The following is an 18,728-nucleotide window of genomic DNA, read 5'->3' on the forward strand; positions in this document are numbered from 1 at the left end:
TGCTTCTCTGCAGGGGGGTGGGCTGGGTTACCCTTGAGGTCGCAATCAAAACCTATGATTCTGTGGTTTACTACGGCAAAGCCAAGTGGGACTCTTGTGGTCTGTTGATCAGTCTAGAGACTCCTAGCAGGGATGAGACACGAGCAAAACTGTAAGGTTGTGCGTCCAAGTTTTCTTTGCAATATCACTGGCCCACATTGCACCAGTGCAGTAGGGAACTGTAGAGGGAATCCTGTTGAAATCTCCTGGACAAAACATTCAGTGACATGTGAGCACTCGTACTGAATTCTTCACAAGCTCTTATAACACCTATAAAGCTGTAGCTAAGTATCTGATACATTTAAATAAATGATAATGATACAGCGATGTGATCAAGGAAGTTAGATGCCGTGAGCATGCATTCTGCAATAAAACAGGCTCTTCTCGAAAGCACGGTTCCCTCCACTACGTCGGGCTTGGATCAGTCGCATTTTCCCGCTGCAGTCATTTCAGTTCTGGGTGCAGGGCAAAGAACTGAACTGCAACTCAAGCGAGTTGAATTGTGTATATGGGAAAGGGGGATGTGTTTCAATAATCAGGGCAGAAGCGAAGTGGCTTCTTCCTTGGGATCATATCAGTTGTGCTGGGGTAACTGCTGCATTAAACTGTTGCCTTTTGATTTGTGGATTCTCCATCCTTGGAAGTTTTTAAGAGCTGGGAAGACAAAGCCTTGGCTGGGATGATGTAGTTGGGGCTGGTCCTGCTTGGAGCAGGGGGTTGGACTAGATGTCACTTGCCGAGGTCCCTTCCAACCTTCATTTTCTAGGATTCTAAAACCTGCTTGACAACACAGTGAAGAATTAGTTTGGCCTAATTACAGTCCCCTGTGGGCTTCTATATCACAAACTGAATTATTTCCCATGAGCACTGTTCCTTGCTCAGAAAATCTTGTTCCCAAAGCAAGAGATGGCTTCTAGAGGGGTGTTTCACACATTAACAATGTGAATTTAACCAAGGGAAATCTTGCAGTCATGGGTCCTTTGTTCATATAGCCATGGGGACTGCTCTGTGGGGAGCTGTACACGCTCAGATAACATTATCAGCAGTTCAACAAAGAATCCAAGGTCATGCAGACAGCTACTGCTGAAGAGAGCAAGATGAACCCAAGGGCACGTCCTGGCGGGTAGAGCATATCTTGTTCGGGGCAAAGGAAGCATATGTCGCTTTTAACGTAGCAGCACTAGAAGGCCTCAGCTCTTGTTCCCATGACGTCCTCTGCTAACCTGGGCGTAGTTCTGTAGGAGATCCGATTCCCAGCTTTGAGCTAGTGAGGGTGGGTCGGTTTGGGAAACACACCTTTCCAATCGCAGGACCTCTCGTGGATTTCCTGTTGAGTAATGTAAATCCTAAACAATGGCAGATAAACTCTGGTAGGAAACTGTGAGCAATTCATTATCAGATTCCAAATGAACATGAAAGCAAAGGAAATGATCATTCCATAGCATAAGGGAGGAGGTTGTTAAGAGACGTATTACTTCCATGCTTTCTCTCTCAAAGGGTTTGAGCCGTCTTCCCATACGTAAAGTTACATTCGGGGTCTGCCTTGTGTTCAGCACTGGACATCTCTACCAGGAGCTTGGTGGCCTGGTGATTCTTTTCCTGTTTCACTAATGATATTTGCCACCTGGATGTTTTTTCATCATTCCTGTTAATGTCCTAAGGAGACATGCTGGTCTGCTGCTTAGAGCAAGAAGCTGGGACTCGGAACTCCTTTGCCACCAATTCGTTATGACTCTTGGCTTGGCTGTCACTTCCCCTGGTCAGCTGTTCTGCAAGATGGCAATAACCCTCATCTGCTGGACAGGGTTGTTGAAACGTAATGCTTGTTCCCATAGAAAAATCTTAGCCGAGTCAGCTAAGGGTGTTGATATGTGTTTCTTCAGAACGAAACAGATGCTAAACGATGAGAGAGGTGCTCACGCCCAACGCGTCACGAATCTCCAAGAATTAATCCTCTTCCCACTGCAGCTCTTGGTATCTTCAGTATGTGATTGGATGCCACACTGTGCTGTGAATAGCCCCTGCTTGAATACAGTGGGCACATTTATACAGTCTGGCATAGGCAGGAATTTTGTCTTTAATGATACCCATCTAAATGATGATCAGATGATACCTGACTTTGGGTCACACACGGTTTTGAGTGTTGATTTAACCTTGGTGTGGTAAGCTTGGTACGGTATGGTTGGTAAGCTTGACTGTTGTTACAATCTTGGTATGACTCAACTCCAGGTATTACTGTGCTTCCGCACAAATAAGAGGCAGGGCTGTGATGAATAGACTTTGTAGCGCTGGTGTGTTGTGTTTCAGGGAGGAACGAAGGTAGTTTGGCTACCGGTGTTACTTTCACTGAGCCAGTCTCAGCCGGATTAGGCCCATAGATGATATTTCCACCCCCCCCAAACTCCTGATCCAGGATGTGCAGCACTCACCAGTTGGGGATACCAGCCCAAGCGGATGTTGTGGTCCTGGTCCCATCCTCAGCAAGCACCGTGGTCGGCGCAGCCTAGGACCCAGCCCCAATGAGTGGCACATGCAAAACATGTCCTGGTCATTGTGAGCCGGTCCAGCTCACTGTGCGGGGCTCCGTGGCCTGGATCTGGCCTGTGGACCATAAGTTTGACACCGCTGCTCTAGAGAAAGTTGTCAGTTAAAGGTTTCACTACATGGCATCCAGACATTTCCAGACTAGGTAATTCTTGTACCAGCCACCCCGGATAGGTGGTCCTGCACCCTCCAGCCACCTGAGGCTGTGCTGCCTTCGTATCTGGCATGGTGCAGCAGCTACTGAAATACCAGATGCACATCCATCCACATGTCAGGAAAATGCTGAAAATGTGGCAAGAGTCCAGACAAGGGAGGTGAAAGGAGCAGAAACCTACCTCATAGTACAGGGGTCAGCGACTTAACGACCCACGGTGCTGTTGGATCAGGCTCGCAGAGCTGGGGGGCTTTGGTGGCATTCAGGAGCTAGGGGCTTTGCCCATGCCAGGTCTGGGCAGCGAGGAGAAGCAGTGGCAGTGCTTGGGTCGGACTTGCTGCCCTGCCTCAGACCTGAGCCGAGTTGTTTCTTTGCTGACCCTTGTTGTGGCAGGAGACTGAAGGCACTCAAGCTAATTCGCTTTTCAGGAGGAAAGTGAAGATACAACTCAGTCATATGCTTTAAGGATCTAGATGGGCATCAAGATCTAATGCAAGAGGGGCCTCCCATCTGACAGATCAAGGTATAACCATATCCAGGGGCTGGAGGCTGCAGCTAGACCAATTCTGACTCAGAATAACGCCAGAGTGGTAAGCAGTGAGGATAATTTCCACTGAAACAACTTACCTTGTATACTGATGGATCCACTGTCTTTGGAAGCCTTTAAACCAGGAGCTAAGGTTTGTCTACAAGATGAGGTCTCTGTTTCTGCAGGAGGTAAGACTTGTGTGAGCACAGTTGTCCCTTCGGGCATTTGACTTTGAAGCCCTGCTGCCTCCTCAACCCGTTCTCATTCCTTTTTTGCAGCCCTCTGCCTAGATTCCCGCCCCCCATATCTGTGATACCCCACTATCCCTGGCTATCCATTCCAGCCAGCCCTTTCCAGGCTTCCCTCTAAGCTTCAGTCCACCAGCCATGATCTGCAGAAAGGAAATCTTGCTCCACTGAATGTGATCCTCCCTTGCAACCTGTAGCCATACATGTGCTGCAGCCTGCAGCCTCACTTCTCTCCCTCGCCACCTTTTCCAGTCCGTTCTCCCCACCTGGCATACCCAGCCCCTTCTGTCAGCGATCCCTCATAGCTCCAGAGTGTAGTCTAGTAGCATCCAAAATCAGATGCCTTAGTGCAGCATCATTTTCGTGATTGGGCAAATAAAACTTGATTTCTGGGAAATCTGCCAGGGTCTAATCCATAATGATAAACGATAATGCTTTCTCTTTCACTCAGAGCTGCAGTACTTGGATGCGAAAGCAAGAGGTGCCATAAATGCTGGAGAAGCAAATAAATTGTTTTAAGTACATTTGTTTCTAAGTTCACATAAAAGCCCGTGTACAAGAGGCCTACCATAAACGTAGTTCTCCTTTGCTTTAACTGCCTGGAGATGAACCACAGAGAGCATTACCCACAGGAGAACTGGTTGGAAAAGTGCCCTACGCACATCCAGGCCGGAAATAAATTGGATCATAATCTTTATGATCCCCATAATTAAACAGCTGACTTGGAGTTGATTGATGGCTTTCGTTGTTCTGTGAGGCTGCTCTCCATAGCGCCCATCCCCACGTGCTTGAGTTGGTGACGGAGGTTTATCATGGAAACAATCAAAAGCGCATTTGCAGTAGACCAATTTGTGCCACTGGCACCAAGCTGTTTGCAGAAGCTGCTCATCACTTGTTTTGATGCCTGGGGGAAGCTGCAGAAAGGGAAAGGAAGCGAGTAAAAATGAGGGCGATCAGAGTATTACTCTGGTTAAAAACCAAACTGCAAACAAAAGGTTACCTCCTCTGTGGTCATGGATGGCTGGTCCTGCTGCAGGCGAGGGGTTTGTGTTGCTCTGTAGTTTGTAACGGGCTTTCAACAAAGTGGATGAATTTAGAGAGTAAGTGCAGCCTCTTTGCTTACAGTGTTTCAGCCCCTTGCTTACAGTGGGGCTGATTGCCCTCTTGGCATTTTTATCCCAGATAGCAGCTTCAGTTAACTAACAAGATGGGATTCGTGAATGCTGATAACAGTGGAATAAGGCGCACACGAGGAGCTTGGGGAAGTGAGAAAGAGGAACCAGAAGGTGTTACTAAGTGATTCACGGTATCAAAAAACATGGAGTTGTCTTACAGATTCTCAGAGCTCCGACGTAGTTGGGAAATTCCCAATGTGCGTACCATTTCCAAGGTGTCCGTAAACCTGACTCCAGGTTCGGTTCAGCTGGGAGCGATAGACCTGTCATAGAAAGCGGGCAGCCCTGAGGGGTGGACTGTATATGTCAGCCGCACAGAGGAACGAGAACGAAGAAGGTCTTTGTGTCATCAGGATGTGACAGCATCTGCATGGTGGTGGCGGTTCATAGGATTGTTTCCAACAGGCAAAGATAGAGAACCTCTATTTTTAGACAGTGGCCCCCACTTATGCTTTATAATTGAATCACTCAAGAGCCGAAGATTAATTACTATCTCAATTAAAATCTTCCCAGATAAATGTCGCTTGGAAACAATGCTAGGAAATTGCTTTCTCATGTTTCCCCTCTGAGACCATTAGCAGATGAGCATAGGACTTCTCCTTCTCTTGCAATGCGGAGGTAGCCTGCGGCTTCGACTCCTATTTAAGGTGACATTGTGTGCAAGGTAAGGCGTAGAAGTGTGTCTTGCTCTGGCGTGTAGGCGTGGAAGATGTCTGAAATGCTGCATGGCTGGGTTAGGAGGAGGCTGCAAGTACTGTGCAGCAAAGACAAGGAAGTCAGAGTGGCCCAGGCACCAACGAGTTCAGCAGTCGGGTTTTTTTTCAAGACACCCACTGGCTGGTCTGATTGTGAGGTGCCTTTGGTCTGCTGTCTCAAGGCAGGGACCTCTGAGAGAGTCAGAAATGACTTGGCCATAACTAGTGCATACAGACAGTGTCCTATGAGTAGCAGAGCCACCCAGTCCTGCCCAAGGAACTTTGCCTTTCCTGGGTTTTGCAGTCCGAAAAGAGCTACAGGCAGTCAGTCCTGCTTCTGCAAAAGGCACGTTTGGCACCAAGGTGTGACGTGCGGTGCCAGATCCCACCTTGGCCCGCATTTCATCAGGAATGAAGTTGTCCTTGCGAACATGTAGAACGCAGGGGAGTTCCCGTGACCATGCGCTTCAGCAGCCTGAAAGCATGAGCTAGAGCAGAGGTGTCAAACGTACAGCTTGCGGAGCTGGGTCGTCTGGTCCTGGGGGCTCCCATAGGGGCCTGGGATTGGGGAGTGGGGTCTCGCCACCAATATCCTGGGCGCAGAGCCCCACTTGACATGCGCATTGGCATCGGAGGACAAGCGGTGGCTGTGGTAACCCCGCAAGGGACTTTAAAGCCATAGTTTCCTGGCTAGAGCATCTTGCCCCTCCGCTCAGGGTTAGACCGAAGCTATATTTGGAGTCAGGGAGAAATTTTTACCCCCTGGTCATATTGGTATGGACTGGGGGGCATTTTGCCTTCCTCTGTAATGGGGATCACGTCACGGTCTCTGCTTGGGATCTTTTGAGTACAGACAACGTTTCGACTTACAACGTTTCACGCTTACAGCGTTTATAAATTGACACCCTGTTTCAACTTGACAACACCAGTTTCGACTTTACAACGCTTGATCCAATGCGACGCCACGCCAGCGAACAAATTCGCTGCATTGCTCATCTCCCTGGAGAACATCTGTCCAAACCTCCCTGGACACTTTCTTTAAGAAAGCCGACGAGACTCCAGAAAAACCTGCAGCCGAGACTCCTGGGAAGACTCCAGCCAAGAGCCTGTCAAAAAGTCCAGCAAAGTCACCTCAAAGAAGTCCTTCCAAATCAATGTGATTGCTGTTTACAATAGAAATACATTAATGTAGCTCTATTACTCATCTATAATTGATTGAGTACAAAATTCTGGGGTATTTGTGGTGAAAATAGGGTATTGGGCCTTGATTCAGGAACCAATCCCCCATTTATAACATTGTTTCCTATGGAAAATTGGTTCCGAGTTACAACGTTTCGAGTCGTTTTCAGGAACTAATTGTGTCCTAAGTCCGAGGACTGCCTGTATATATTAACAACCTTTTGTGGAAGCAGGAGTGGCTACTGTAGTCCGCCTGCTTTACCTGTGTTGTGTCAGGGTTGGACGGTAGCTTTACCAAGAGGTTAGATTGTGGATCAGTATGGAATGACTTGGACGGGGCTGATCCTGCCTCGGGCAGAGGGTTAGCCTCGATGACCTCCCGAGGTCCCTTCAGCCCCGCTCCTCTGTAATTCTGTGTCCTGCCAGGAGACATGTCTAGGAAAGTAATGACGGCAATACTCTGGAATGAATTTACCGTCAAGAAACACACAAGTCGCTTTGTTTCTTCTCTCTAACTAATATAAATGTTGTAATCACTAACTCGGACACCGAGGTCCGTCCATTATTTGCGGGTTGCTTGCTTCTGGACAGGCAGCTCCCCCTGCCAGTGGCTTGCACTGTCCCAGCTGCTCCTGGAGTCTCAGCCTGTGCCCCGTTCAGAGGCAGTTTTCGTAGGCAACAGCCTACTTCACCAGAAGCATCTGATGAAACAGATTGCCGCCTACAAAAGCTCATGCCTCTCTGAACCAGCGAGTCCCCGTGGTGCTGCGCTGCCCTGCCTTCTGCCGCACTTCCAAGTAGCCGAGTGATCCAGCTCTGTGTCCTGCGCCTGAAAGCCCAGCTGCTGCTTCCTAGAAACAGGTCTTTATGTTCTTAAGTTAGACACAGTGCTGGTCTGATGATCATATTTATCACTGCTGGAGAGTGTCCTCCACCTCTCTCAAAGCAAGTGACAGGTGAGGTTCACTTTCTCCTCTTCCCAGATTAGGAGACTAGGGTGGGAAGAGGTGAAATGACCTCTCCAAGGCCACCCAGTGACTCAGTGGCAGAGAGACCATTGAACACCTTCCTCATTCCCAGCCCGTAGTCCAAGGTCTCGCATTGTCAGCCCGTTTTATCTTCCTTCTCCTTTTATCAGTGCAAATATTTATGTGGAAACAGGTTCTTTGTTATTCCTGAACTTCATCCCCAGCCCATTCATGGCATGTCTGTGATGATGCTGCCTCTCCCCAGGGGGATTTGGATGCCTCAGTGACAGGAGTGACTCGAGAAAAATTCACAGCAGGAACAGAGGCGGCTGTGACGGGAAGTCCTTTGTTCTGTCGCTGCACACGAGCTCTGCGTGGCTGGCATGGTTTTGAGTTAAAATATCAAAGGTCCACGACCCTGGAACGCTGCCACAGATCCTTCTGCACCAGACTCGTAACGGGGGACCCCGATCCATCCAACTTGCTCAGGCTTTGGCATTGAACACGTTTGTGCTTCAGCATTATGCAGGAGGCTTTCTTGCTAGAACTGGCGTGGGCTGGGCAGTGATTCTTCAGATTCAGCACAGTACTTTACCTTTCCTTTCAGATTTAGCACCATCCCAACCAGGCACACTCTGGGCATAATCGTCCTCTTGGTGTGGCTGAGGTTTGAGGGCATTTGCATGTTCTTCGTGGTCACTGCCCACCACGGCAGGGTGCTCCGCGGATGCACATGGCAGTCTGTGAATGGCTGCACCGAGGTGGAGCCCAGCTGCGCACGTTGGAGCACAGTTCTTTGTGCGTGGCTCCCCTGGAATGAGCCGGCTTGCTTAGAAACTGCTGAACTGAAGTGTGGGACCTTAGGGTGTCAGAAAGCGTCTGAAACACGGAGGTGATCACTAAGGCGAAGAGATGCTTGAAGGCTACTGCCGAGCACAACTTCGTGGCATTGCAGAGTATGATAGGAGGGGAGGCTGTTGCTTTTCTCGAAAGAGGCTCGAGGTGCAAGCACTGGTTATCTCAATGGAGCAGAACCAAACTGATTCTTGGGGGAGCCTGATAAGAGCTTTGATAAAAACAAAAGCCTCAAGAATGTATTTGTGTCAAGGTGTGCTCAGGGTGAATGGCAGGGTAAATGTCTTTTTTTTTTTTTTTTTTGTCCCGGAGAAACATTCCCGGTTCCAGTGCCCTCTCGTCGGATGCCGGTGTTTTTCTTGCAGAACCGCACGCGTACGTCATCGCAAAACCTTTTGTTGTTTCAGGTTCCCTTTATCACGTATTCAAACTGAGCTTGACAAGGGCTTTTTTTTTTTCCCCAGGTATTAATTATAGCTGGCTGCGTGGCTAATCCATCATCCCCGTTGCACTGAGTCACCGCGTGCTGAGTGATGCAGCCTCAAATGCGACCGGTCTGCCCTAACCGAACGCGCGGCACACCGTTGTCAAAGCCTGTTTTGTTTCACCTGCCAGGGAGCGGTGGAAGAGCTAAACGTGCTGTGGCAAAAGGCAGCCCCTGGGGAGGGAAGGCAGATGAAGTAGCTCCGCTCGGTGATATTTTTCCGATTTCGCTTCCAGTGCGAAAATGATTAAAGCAAATACCAGTTTGCACATCCGTCACTCATGTCATCGGAGGGTCCCGGAGCTCTGTGGAGCAAACCTCATAACCTGCTTGTGGGGCGAGGAAGGGATTTCCCCTGCCTTTAAAACTGGGTTGAATGGACTGGTGTGTCTGCAGAGCTGAGCTCTGTTGCTCCCTTGCCACCTCCGAGATCAGGCCGTAAGGTCAGCACTTGATGAGAATAGATTTACATGCCTGGATCCCAGGCTGTTGACCAGCCGCTGCCTGGGTTATTTCCCGGACTAAGCCCCTCTTCAGGCAATAGCACGAATGATTCAGGGCCAGGCCCAGGGTCTCTGAAGTAATGTGCTCTGATAGTTTGCAGCCTGTTGCTTTGTTTTGAAAGCAAAGTCGCCGGGGCTTTGTCTCTAGGAGGGGCTTACGTCATCCATCTTACCCCTAGACCTTCATGTAGCAAGAAGGACACGCGCTGTCATGCGAGCTCCTGTCAGAGGCCGCGTTTCGCACGGGGGAGCGGAAGCGTGTGACACACGAGATCACTTTGCCTTCAGGACTGGCCAACACCCGATTCCTGGGAAGGGGAACTCCTTTTCCGCGAAACGCACCTGTTCCTCTGCGCAGCGCTGTCCGCTGTGGCGAAGGAGCTCGCGCGCCCCAGGCCCAGAAGCAGCAGTTTAGATGATGCTCGTCTCTGAAGGCAGGGAGTGCTGCAGCTCAGCTGCACCTCGTTAGACATGGATGCTTCCTCTCCTTTGCTCTTCATTACATGCTACACTGACTGTCACTCCTTGGCGGTATATTATGGGATGGGGTCAGTGGAACAGTAAAATAGCAGCTGTAGCAAGGAAGTCTTGTGCAGCTGTTTCCAAAAGGGCACATGCAGCTGGAAGGAACCAGTCGTGCAAAAGGATCTTGAAGGTCCTTTTAAGCGGGTAAATTCCTTTAAGTGAACTTGAGAGGCTTGTCTCTATGGTAGCGGGGATAAATAAAAAAGAAAGATAAGCCTGGTAACCCAGTCTTTAACAGCCATGGTACAGTTTCCATGCAACAGCCTGTCATTTATACTATGGCTGGTGGCTCTGGAGTGTGATGTGGCTTGGAGATCACTGCTTGCACCAGGGAGGAAGCTGCACTTGCACACGAGTTGATGATCACAGCGGGACTCCGGCACTAGTGCAAAGAGGGGGGCTCACCGGACTCAGCGGGGCCAGGACTTCACCTCCGGTCCCAGTTTCTAGTCCTGTGCTCTGATCCCAAGACTGTCCTTCGTTCGTCTGAGATCTGCACTTACCCAGCCTGCACTTAGCTCCTGACTGTCGCTCTGGAGTGGAATCTGGCCCCGGCTCCTGAGAAACAAAATGCTAAAATGACTAAAATGGGATTTTTTAAAATGCAATTTAGTAAACTCTTTCGGAGTCGGTGATGCCTTTAGCAGGTACAGGAGACAGAATGAAATAAACCAGGGTTTGGCATCTAGGGCAATGAGTCACTTTTTCTGTTGCATCATGTACAAACTCTTTTCCCTTGCCGTGTATGTATGGTTGAAATTACTTTGAGGTTTTGAATTTTCACTTCGACACTCTGTTTTTTATTATTTTTCAAACGTTACTGAAAGTGATGGTCCATCTTGCTGTGCCCACATTGCCTTGCTGCTTTTTTTTAAATAAGCCATTTCTGTAGCTAATTCAGCTAGTCGGGAGTCCGGTTGTTTCTCTTAAGTAGGGGTGAATTTGTTGTGGGGTTATCTGCCCATTGGCAAGGGTGGCAGCGTAGAGTAGCCGTCATCCTGAGAACCGGGCTCGGATCCTTTGTGGAAGGAACCGGTGGTGCAAAAGGATCTTGAAGGTGCTTTAAGTAAATTGCTTGGGTCTGTCTGCTTAAATCACAGCAAAGTAAGAATAGCATGGGGTAGTTCTTCACCAGGTGAGGTGGCACAGAAAGGACCCCTCCTGTTATCCCTTGCTCAGTGTATAGGAATGGGGGGCACACGCAACCAGAAGAGTGTAAACTCCCCCTTTTTTTTTTCATTTCGCTCTGTATTTGCCCATCCCCAGGTCAGGCTATTGGAAGCTGAGAGGTTTTCCACACTGGAGAGAAGCCGTTGAATAACTTGAAGACGTTTTAAACATTAGTTTTGTCCTAGCTCTGCTCTTGCAGGAGTGCTGCTTTGGTTCACCGGCCTAGCAGCTGGGCTTGGCTTGGCTAATTTGTTTGTGGCAACCAGCTTGTGGATAGTGGGAGAGAGGGAGCGCTGAGCGGCTCGGTACTTTCCTTTGCAGTCATGTCTGTAGCGGAGCGGAGGCCCGGCCAGCCTGTTCTCCCTGGAAGGACTTTACAGCAGCGAGCATTCGCTGAGGTTATCTGCAATTAGTGGGGATTCGTTACCATACCGTGCCTTTTGCATCCTGAAGGCTGGAGAGAACACAGAGGTCACTGTAAGTCCTGAGAGACAGGTGAGATGTAAGTACAGTGCATAAACAGGGTTTCCATCACTGTCAAGCCTATTCACCAGAACCATTTTACCTGGAGCAATGGAGCTCCCCACATGCCAGTGCAGACAGGATGATGAATAGCTGGCTTTTTATGATGATGAAATCCTGCGGCCAGCTTGAAAGTCCTGAGCTCACACACCTGCAGCCTTCACCTTAGCGAGAAACAGGCTGCTGCTTGGCATGAGCCCAATGATACTCCCACTCGATTGTGCCATTGCTGTCTGCCACGTCCCCCAGCTCCCAGGCAGAGCTAGTAAATGGGCAGGGGGACAACCCGGTCGGCATGTTGTGTCTACCTCCTTTAGCAGAACTGTCCTCGTACTGAATCCTTCTGCTTGGTGGGTTTCTTGGGTGGTTTTTGACTGGCCTGTCTTTATGCGTGCAGGGATTTTTTACTAGTTTGTGTGCGTTTGGTGGTTGCATCCAACAAGAAAGATGAGTAGTTTGTACACGTAGTCCCTACAACAGCTTGCTTGCTTGTGGGTTAGGGCGTAGCAATGAGTGTCCTCCTAAGCTTCATGAATTTCAGCTGGCAGTTTAGTGTGGCCAACGCCTCTGTCATCTTTGGAGGAGCTCTTCAGAAGATCCACAAAACCATCATACCAGTAACACGCCAGTGCTGAACCCACCTTTTTCTGCCAGCGTCCCCATGCAAAACCTCGGCTTGATGCTCAGAAGTGCTGAGCACTGGCCGTCCCTCTTGGAGTCTGTGGGCTCCCTCTGTGTGAAGTAAAAACCTGTCCCCCAGACAAGGTTGCCGCAGTAAATGCCCAGTGTTACTTGAAAAAGATATATTCTTTTGCAATTTCTCAGTCAGGCTAATAAAAGGTATCGTCTCTGAACCAAGAGTTCTAGAGTTTTGCATTTTTTTCAGTGTTGAAGCATTAGATGTAATGTCCAACCTAAATCAAGTGGTAATGTTAGAGCGACGTCGCCATGACGGTCCAGCAATCATGCAAGTGGCAAGTATTTCTTAGGGTGATACCTTTTATTGGGCCAACTGCATAGCTGGGGTAGAGTTAGACAAGCTTTTAAAGGCAAGACAGTTTTTTTCAGGAGACCCGGCTGGGTCCTAGTTGGGACTCGGTTGGGATGGACTTAGACAAGCTTTTGAATGCATGCCACTGCAGAGACCTGAAGAAGAAGGTTTGTATTCGAAAGCTGGTCCAACTCTATGAGCTATGCCGCTGTTCGGATAAAAGCTCTCTCTCCCTAAGAAATCCTTGGGTCTCACAGCCAAAATGAATTGATTCTGAGAATTTTGCTGAAGTTACGACAGCACAAAAGTCAGTGGTTGGAAAGGGACGGTGGTAGGGGGTTAGCTTTAGTCCCACCAATACGTTTGCTTGGTGTTTCAGGGGCCCTGAGCTTTTGGACTCAGTAGGTTTCACCCAGGCAGGAGGCAGCAGCCTGAAGATGTGGACCGTGGGCAGGAAGGTTGCCCGGGGGGCTGGGCATCGGGTTCGTCTCTCTCTAAAATTTGAAACATGCAGCGTTACAGCTGGTGCAGCCCTTGCAGAGAGCTCTGCTCTGCGCTCTCCAGGACACTGGGGTAGAGTTCACAAGAGCAAAAGCCTTTCGTCCTCGTGCAAAGTGACTCGCATGACTGCCTCTGATCTCATCATTGGGCGGTTCTTTTCATTACCGGCAGCCAGCTAACCTGCTGGGTCCGGCTCTGCTTGTAATTGGCTCGTGCTTGAAATAGCCCCGGGTGCAACGAAATCCTGGGGTGCGAGGTGCCTCCTCGTGCAAGCCCGGTAGCATCGCTGTGCCAGGCTTTGCTCCGCAGGTGAATGACGCACACGGCACGGTAAGTGCCTGTGAAATCACTGGTATGGGGGAAGTGGAGCAGGGGCCTTTCCCCTGGCGTGTTAAACGGGGAAAGCAGCTTGAGGTTGGGGTATGGAAAGCAGCATGAAGCTTGATCTCCTTTAAAAAGAAAAGACTTGAGAGAGAGTCCTTTAGCAAAGCAATTTGTTTCTACTTTCTGGGAGCAGAGCTTCCAGGCAGGCTCAGTAAATTCTGAAGTACAATCAACAGGACTGGAAAAAAAATATCAAGTGAAGTAACACGGTGGCTGTGGTAAACATGAACCGAAGCCCTTGGAAGTAGCTAATGGCATACCACAAAAGAGTCTCCTTCCATGCACCGCGGGCCGTGCCAGCAGCGAGCACTGCCAGCGCTGGCTTCTTAAGAGAGGAAAGCATCATTTGGCTCTCTCTTGGATTTCACTACTCTCCCTCTGCTCCCTCCCTCGCAGCAAAAAGCCTTTCCAGTTGTAAAGAAGTGAATTAACTCCCGATCCTTTTGAAACCCTTCATGTCAGTGATAGATGAGGCAGCTTTCTATGACTTCAAAGCGGAAAGCTCTGCTCGGGAATGCGGGCCAGGGGAGTTGAAAAGTCCAAGTGGAACAGGGGAGCACATGGTGTGACCCAGCTGTCAGGGAGGACACCCTGGAGACTACCCCTGCTGGTGCCATGGAAAGGCAGGACAATGCCACTTTCACCAAGCGGAGTATCCTGAATGCCCATTTTTTTTTGTCCCGTTTTCAATGGACTTGGGCACATCACTTAACACACAGCGGTCATTTGTGCTGGCTTCACAGAGCCTCAAAGGCATCCGAAGGGTGCTCTCTGCCCCGCACAATGGAGACTGAGCACGGTGGTGTTTCGGAGAGCTTGTTTCAAGCGTCCATAGCTAATCATATTAGCGGTGACCTTCTGGGCAGCACTTTTCATAGTTGCCATGCGTTTTGTCCAGTGCTTGAGTGATGTTGTGCATTGGGATGTATTCATGCATCATCTAATTTAATCAGGAGAGTTAATCCCCTCTCTTGTCCTACACTCCCAGAATTTACTAGCCCCTTTTGAGTCCTTAGCCTGTTGTCTGTGTCTCCTTCGTAAGCAATGCAGGAGCCGAGAGAGAGTTTTTCTATTTGCTCTGAGGGTCTGTTTTCAAGAACCCAGATTTCATTAATGCAAGGGATGCTTTTAGCAGGATCACATTCGTTCTTGTTCTCCTACGAGTTTTGCCTTGAATGTCTTTCTATGGAGACATATGGGCTTGCACATGAGGGTTTAAAAAAACAAAACGCTGCAAATGGAAAACCAGCTGAGACGAGCACTACATCTCCTGGAATATTTTTGGAATAAATCACTAATTGCAAGAGCTTGACAGCCTCTCTAAAATATAGCATTGGTTTCTGCTCCTTAGAGCTTAGTTCTCAGTAGAGATCGCTCCCAATCAGGGACTGGGCAGGGCATGCAAAGCACCCCAAAGCCATACAGGTGGGGAGGTGGATTTAGGCAAGCTCCCCGCGCAGAGAGAGAGCTCTTTACAGCTGCTGTGGTTTGCAAAAGTTGGGCATGTCGAAGGGAAAGTGAATCTTCAGCCTCTACGGTAAGGATTGCTTCAAAAGTATTTCCAACTCATGGTTTCATCAGTGCCCCAAGGGAATTTGCGGCGTGGGCGCCTATGTTAAAAATAGGAATTTGAAAGTCAGTTGTCCTGTAAGCAGCTCCGGGAGTGGATGGGGCAAGTACTGGGGAGGGAAGAGACCGATCAGGCTTTCTGATGATACATGGTCGGGTTGCTAATATCCTGGACTCCCAAAGGCAGGAAGCCTTTTAATCGTGTTGCACTTGCCGAGGCAGATTGTTGAGTAAATAAATACCTCATGCTTTGGTTTGGTTTCTAGAGTCTCGTTCTCTTCATCCACTTTGCTGGTACCCACAGCCCTAAGTAGTGGAATAAATCCCGATGCCTTTGAAACCCGAGACTCGGTTTGCACCCGCTCGCGGAACGGCAGCTTTGGAAACACAAGTTCTCCCATCTGAACTTCCTGCTGTTCTCTGTGCGTGTGCTCTGGTTTGGGTTTGATGGGAGGAACGAAGACTGGCATTAAAAACCCATAGATTGGCGACTGGTGTGAGAGCTACAGTTATAAATGTCTGTATGTTCACTTTGCAGGACTCTAATGCCGCTTGCAAACCGTAACCACAGCTACCAAACAAACCACGGCCAGCCCCTTACATATGTTAAATAGCAGTGTCCAACAGAAAGTTATAAGAAGCCTGCTGTGCATTAATGCTGGGAGAATATCACTGACCGTAACCCACACGCTACAGTCCCAGGGTTGGCCGTGGTGGCAGAGGTTCAGACATCATGTTGGGCAGATATAAAGACAAAAAAAACAACCCAAAAAACTTGCATTTTTATATGGCACGTTTTCAGAGTGAAAGTTCCCCAGCCCTGTTTCGGGTGTATAGGCACTGGTGCACTGCTGGAATACAGCTGCGTGTAGACTGGAGCCCTGCAGCATACCACGTGGTGCAGGACACTTGTGAGATGGGGAGATTGTGATCCAGAACAGGAGACAACCCCTTCCAGTCGTGTGAAAAGCATGATATGAGCTGTTATCACATGGAGAAGACGGGACCTCACAGTTTGTAACTATCCCACCTGGTAAACTGCACAGGACTCCAAATACCTCTCCGGGAAGGATGGCAGGCCAGTTAAGTCATGCTGGAATCTGGTCCTGGTGACTCTGGGGACCCTAGCTATTTTGCATATTTTGGGGGGTTGAATTTACACAGAAATGGGTCCGTTTATAAACAGGTTGTTTCCAGATCTTGGTATTTTCCACCTCGGTTTAAGGGTTGGCAAAAATAAGATTGTAACGCTGTTGTGATGGTCTTCGTTACCTGGCAAGAGCTCTTATCCGTTCAGCACAGCGCTGTCCATATTTTAGCGTATTTACTCCTCGAGTGCTGGGAGACGAACTTTCATCTGCCTTCGAACGCAGCATTGTGCAAATCGAGACAGTACCTGGAGATGAAACTGGTCTGTGCTCCTGAGTTTGTGGAGTTTCATTAAGAGCTCAGTGGGGGGAAATCAGTTGATACAAATAGACCTAAGCAAATGGAGTTTGCCGGATCTCATCAGACCGTAGATCCTTGTATCCTGCCTGCAGTGATGGTCAAGAATAGCACATTAGAGATGCACAGCTCATTAACTGGGGTTAATTTAAAACATCACCTGTCTGCTTTGTCTAGGCTCATGAAACAATACCAAGTTACTTTATAAAAATGCCAAATAATGAGACTGTGAATCCACCCCTTGCCCTCTGCTCCACGCAGCACCCAGGAAAATCCAAACCTTTTCAGCTCCTGAAAGAAAAGGGAGGTTGAAGAGTTGAGGCTGGAGGTTGGTGGAGTTGTGCCATACCCAGGAGAGGAGGGGTGGGCAGAATCCGGCCCGGAGAGGGACTCTTGAGTGTCCCACGGTGGGGGTGTCAGTCCTTCCTGGCCCAGGTGCCGTTGGGCCCATGATGTGCCCTGCTCCCTCCAGGAATGCAGGAGGGCTGGGGTGGCCCCACTGCCGGACTCCATTTCTAGGCAGCCCAGGTGGTGGTGGCTCCTTCCAGCTGCCTCTGGCCCCATGGAGACTGGCGTGGACCTACATGCACAGCCTCGACTGCGGCCCGCTCTGTCCAGAGCGAACCAGGTACATACCAGCCAGGACCTGCACATGTGGCCCCAACCCCAGCTTGCCCCATGTTTGCTCTGGACCGGCCTGCCCAAGAGTAGCAGCGGCAGCACCCAGGCAGAAACTACTGCTGAGCATGGGGAAAAGCGGATCCCCACCTCCCCTTTGCCGTCTTGCTGCAGCCACCTGGAGCTTGGGCTCGGGCTGCCCTGCAGCTCCTCTCCACTGCCATGACCAGTGCCACCTCCGGGCCACCCAGTGAGCACTGGTGGCAGTGGAGAGGAGCCTCAGAGCAGCCTGGGCATGCGCTCTGGGCAGCCGCAGCAAGAAGGGCCCGGCAGTGGCAAGTGGGGGGTGGCAGCTTTTCTCTTGCGCCCAGCAGCAACTTCTGCCCGGCCACTGCTGCTCATCATGGGTGGGCCAGTCCGGAGCAGGTGCAGAGCCGGCCAGGGCTGGAGTTGTGCATGTGGGTCCCAGGCTGGTCCAGAGCTGGTCCTCTCCGGCCAGGGATACGCGCTCGGCTATTACATGGCGCTGGTGACAGCGGCAGTGGCAGGGAGGAGCCGCAGGGCCCGCGGGCTTCGGGTTTGGTGAGCTTTTGTGGGGGGTTGGAGTGCTGACCGGCCCGCAACCGCTCCCCAAAATTGCCTGTGTGGCCCATGGGCCAAATAATTGCCCGCCCCTGCAATAGAGAGTGGCCAGTTCCAGAGCTCGTGGCTTTCTGCAGAGAGCACTGTACTTCCAGCCATCACACGCACCCCTGGGACTGCCCACTTGACCTCTTGAGCGTTGCAGCTGGTCTCTGCCGCTGGGGTATGGAACAGGGAGGATTGTGCTCTTTCTTTACACAAGACCCAACCCACTTAAAGGCTTTACAGATGATTAGCAAAACCTTGACTAGCGTCCAGACATGAATTGGGACCTAGAGAAGACCCTGGATCATAGCAAGACCAAAACCTCCTTACCTGTGTCTCGGACGGCCGGAGCCGACTCGAGATGATTCAGAAATCACTCGGGCGTTTGGGCGGGCTGGTGAATGGAGAGGCAGACACAGCTTATTGGTTGCAAAAACTTTACTTACGCCGCTTGTAGCCGCGACGCAGGTGGTCCGGTCGCTTGAACAACTATGTGAGTTGCTCCAGCTGGCAAGGCTCAGGCCAGCTAATCCGTCCACAAATTAAGCCGGCAGGGAAAGGGTACGTTGAAGATTGCGCTCGGCGACAGGGAGAAGAATCGATAGGTGATCAGTCTATCGATCAGCTCAGCCGCAAGTCAGATCTCTTTGGAGGCACTCTGCAGCGTGCTCAAAGTTCTCCGACTTGGGCGGAAGTTGCACGAAATTTTAAACGGCTAGCAAGCCAATTACTAGCCGCCACGTAGGAATAATTTAGAACTGGCCAATAGCGGGACACAAATTTGCATTCAAATGGCGGGAACTCTCTTGCACCGGGGGTTTTCTGTTGCAACAAAAACCGTTTGCTGTGCAAGAGGCTCTCATGTGGCGGGAAAATTCCATCGTGCCGAGGCACCAAAATCACTGGGTTGTGACAACCTGTATGAGAGTCCACTAAGTAAGCAGGCAGCCACCTTGGAAGTCATTGTCCGGGTATCATTTCCAACAGAGTACGTTGCAGGTA

General features: G+C 50.0%; 1 protein-coding gene across 3 annotated transcripts in view; it reads left to right on the forward strand.

The window, feature by feature from the left end:
* The window catches only part of DIS3L2 (DIS3 like 3'-5' exoribonuclease 2), a 236,453-nt gene that overhangs the window by 156,749 nt on the left and 60,976 nt on the right, over positions 1-18,728 (forward strand). The gene's annotated exons all lie outside the window — the stretch shown is intronic.

Source organism: Alligator sinensis, unplaced genomic scaffold (genome assembly GCF_000455745.1).
Source record: "Alligator sinensis unplaced genomic scaffold, ASM45574v1 scaffold301_1, whole genome shotgun sequence".
NCBI lineage: Eukaryota > Metazoa > Chordata > Crocodylia > Alligatoridae > Alligator > Alligator sinensis.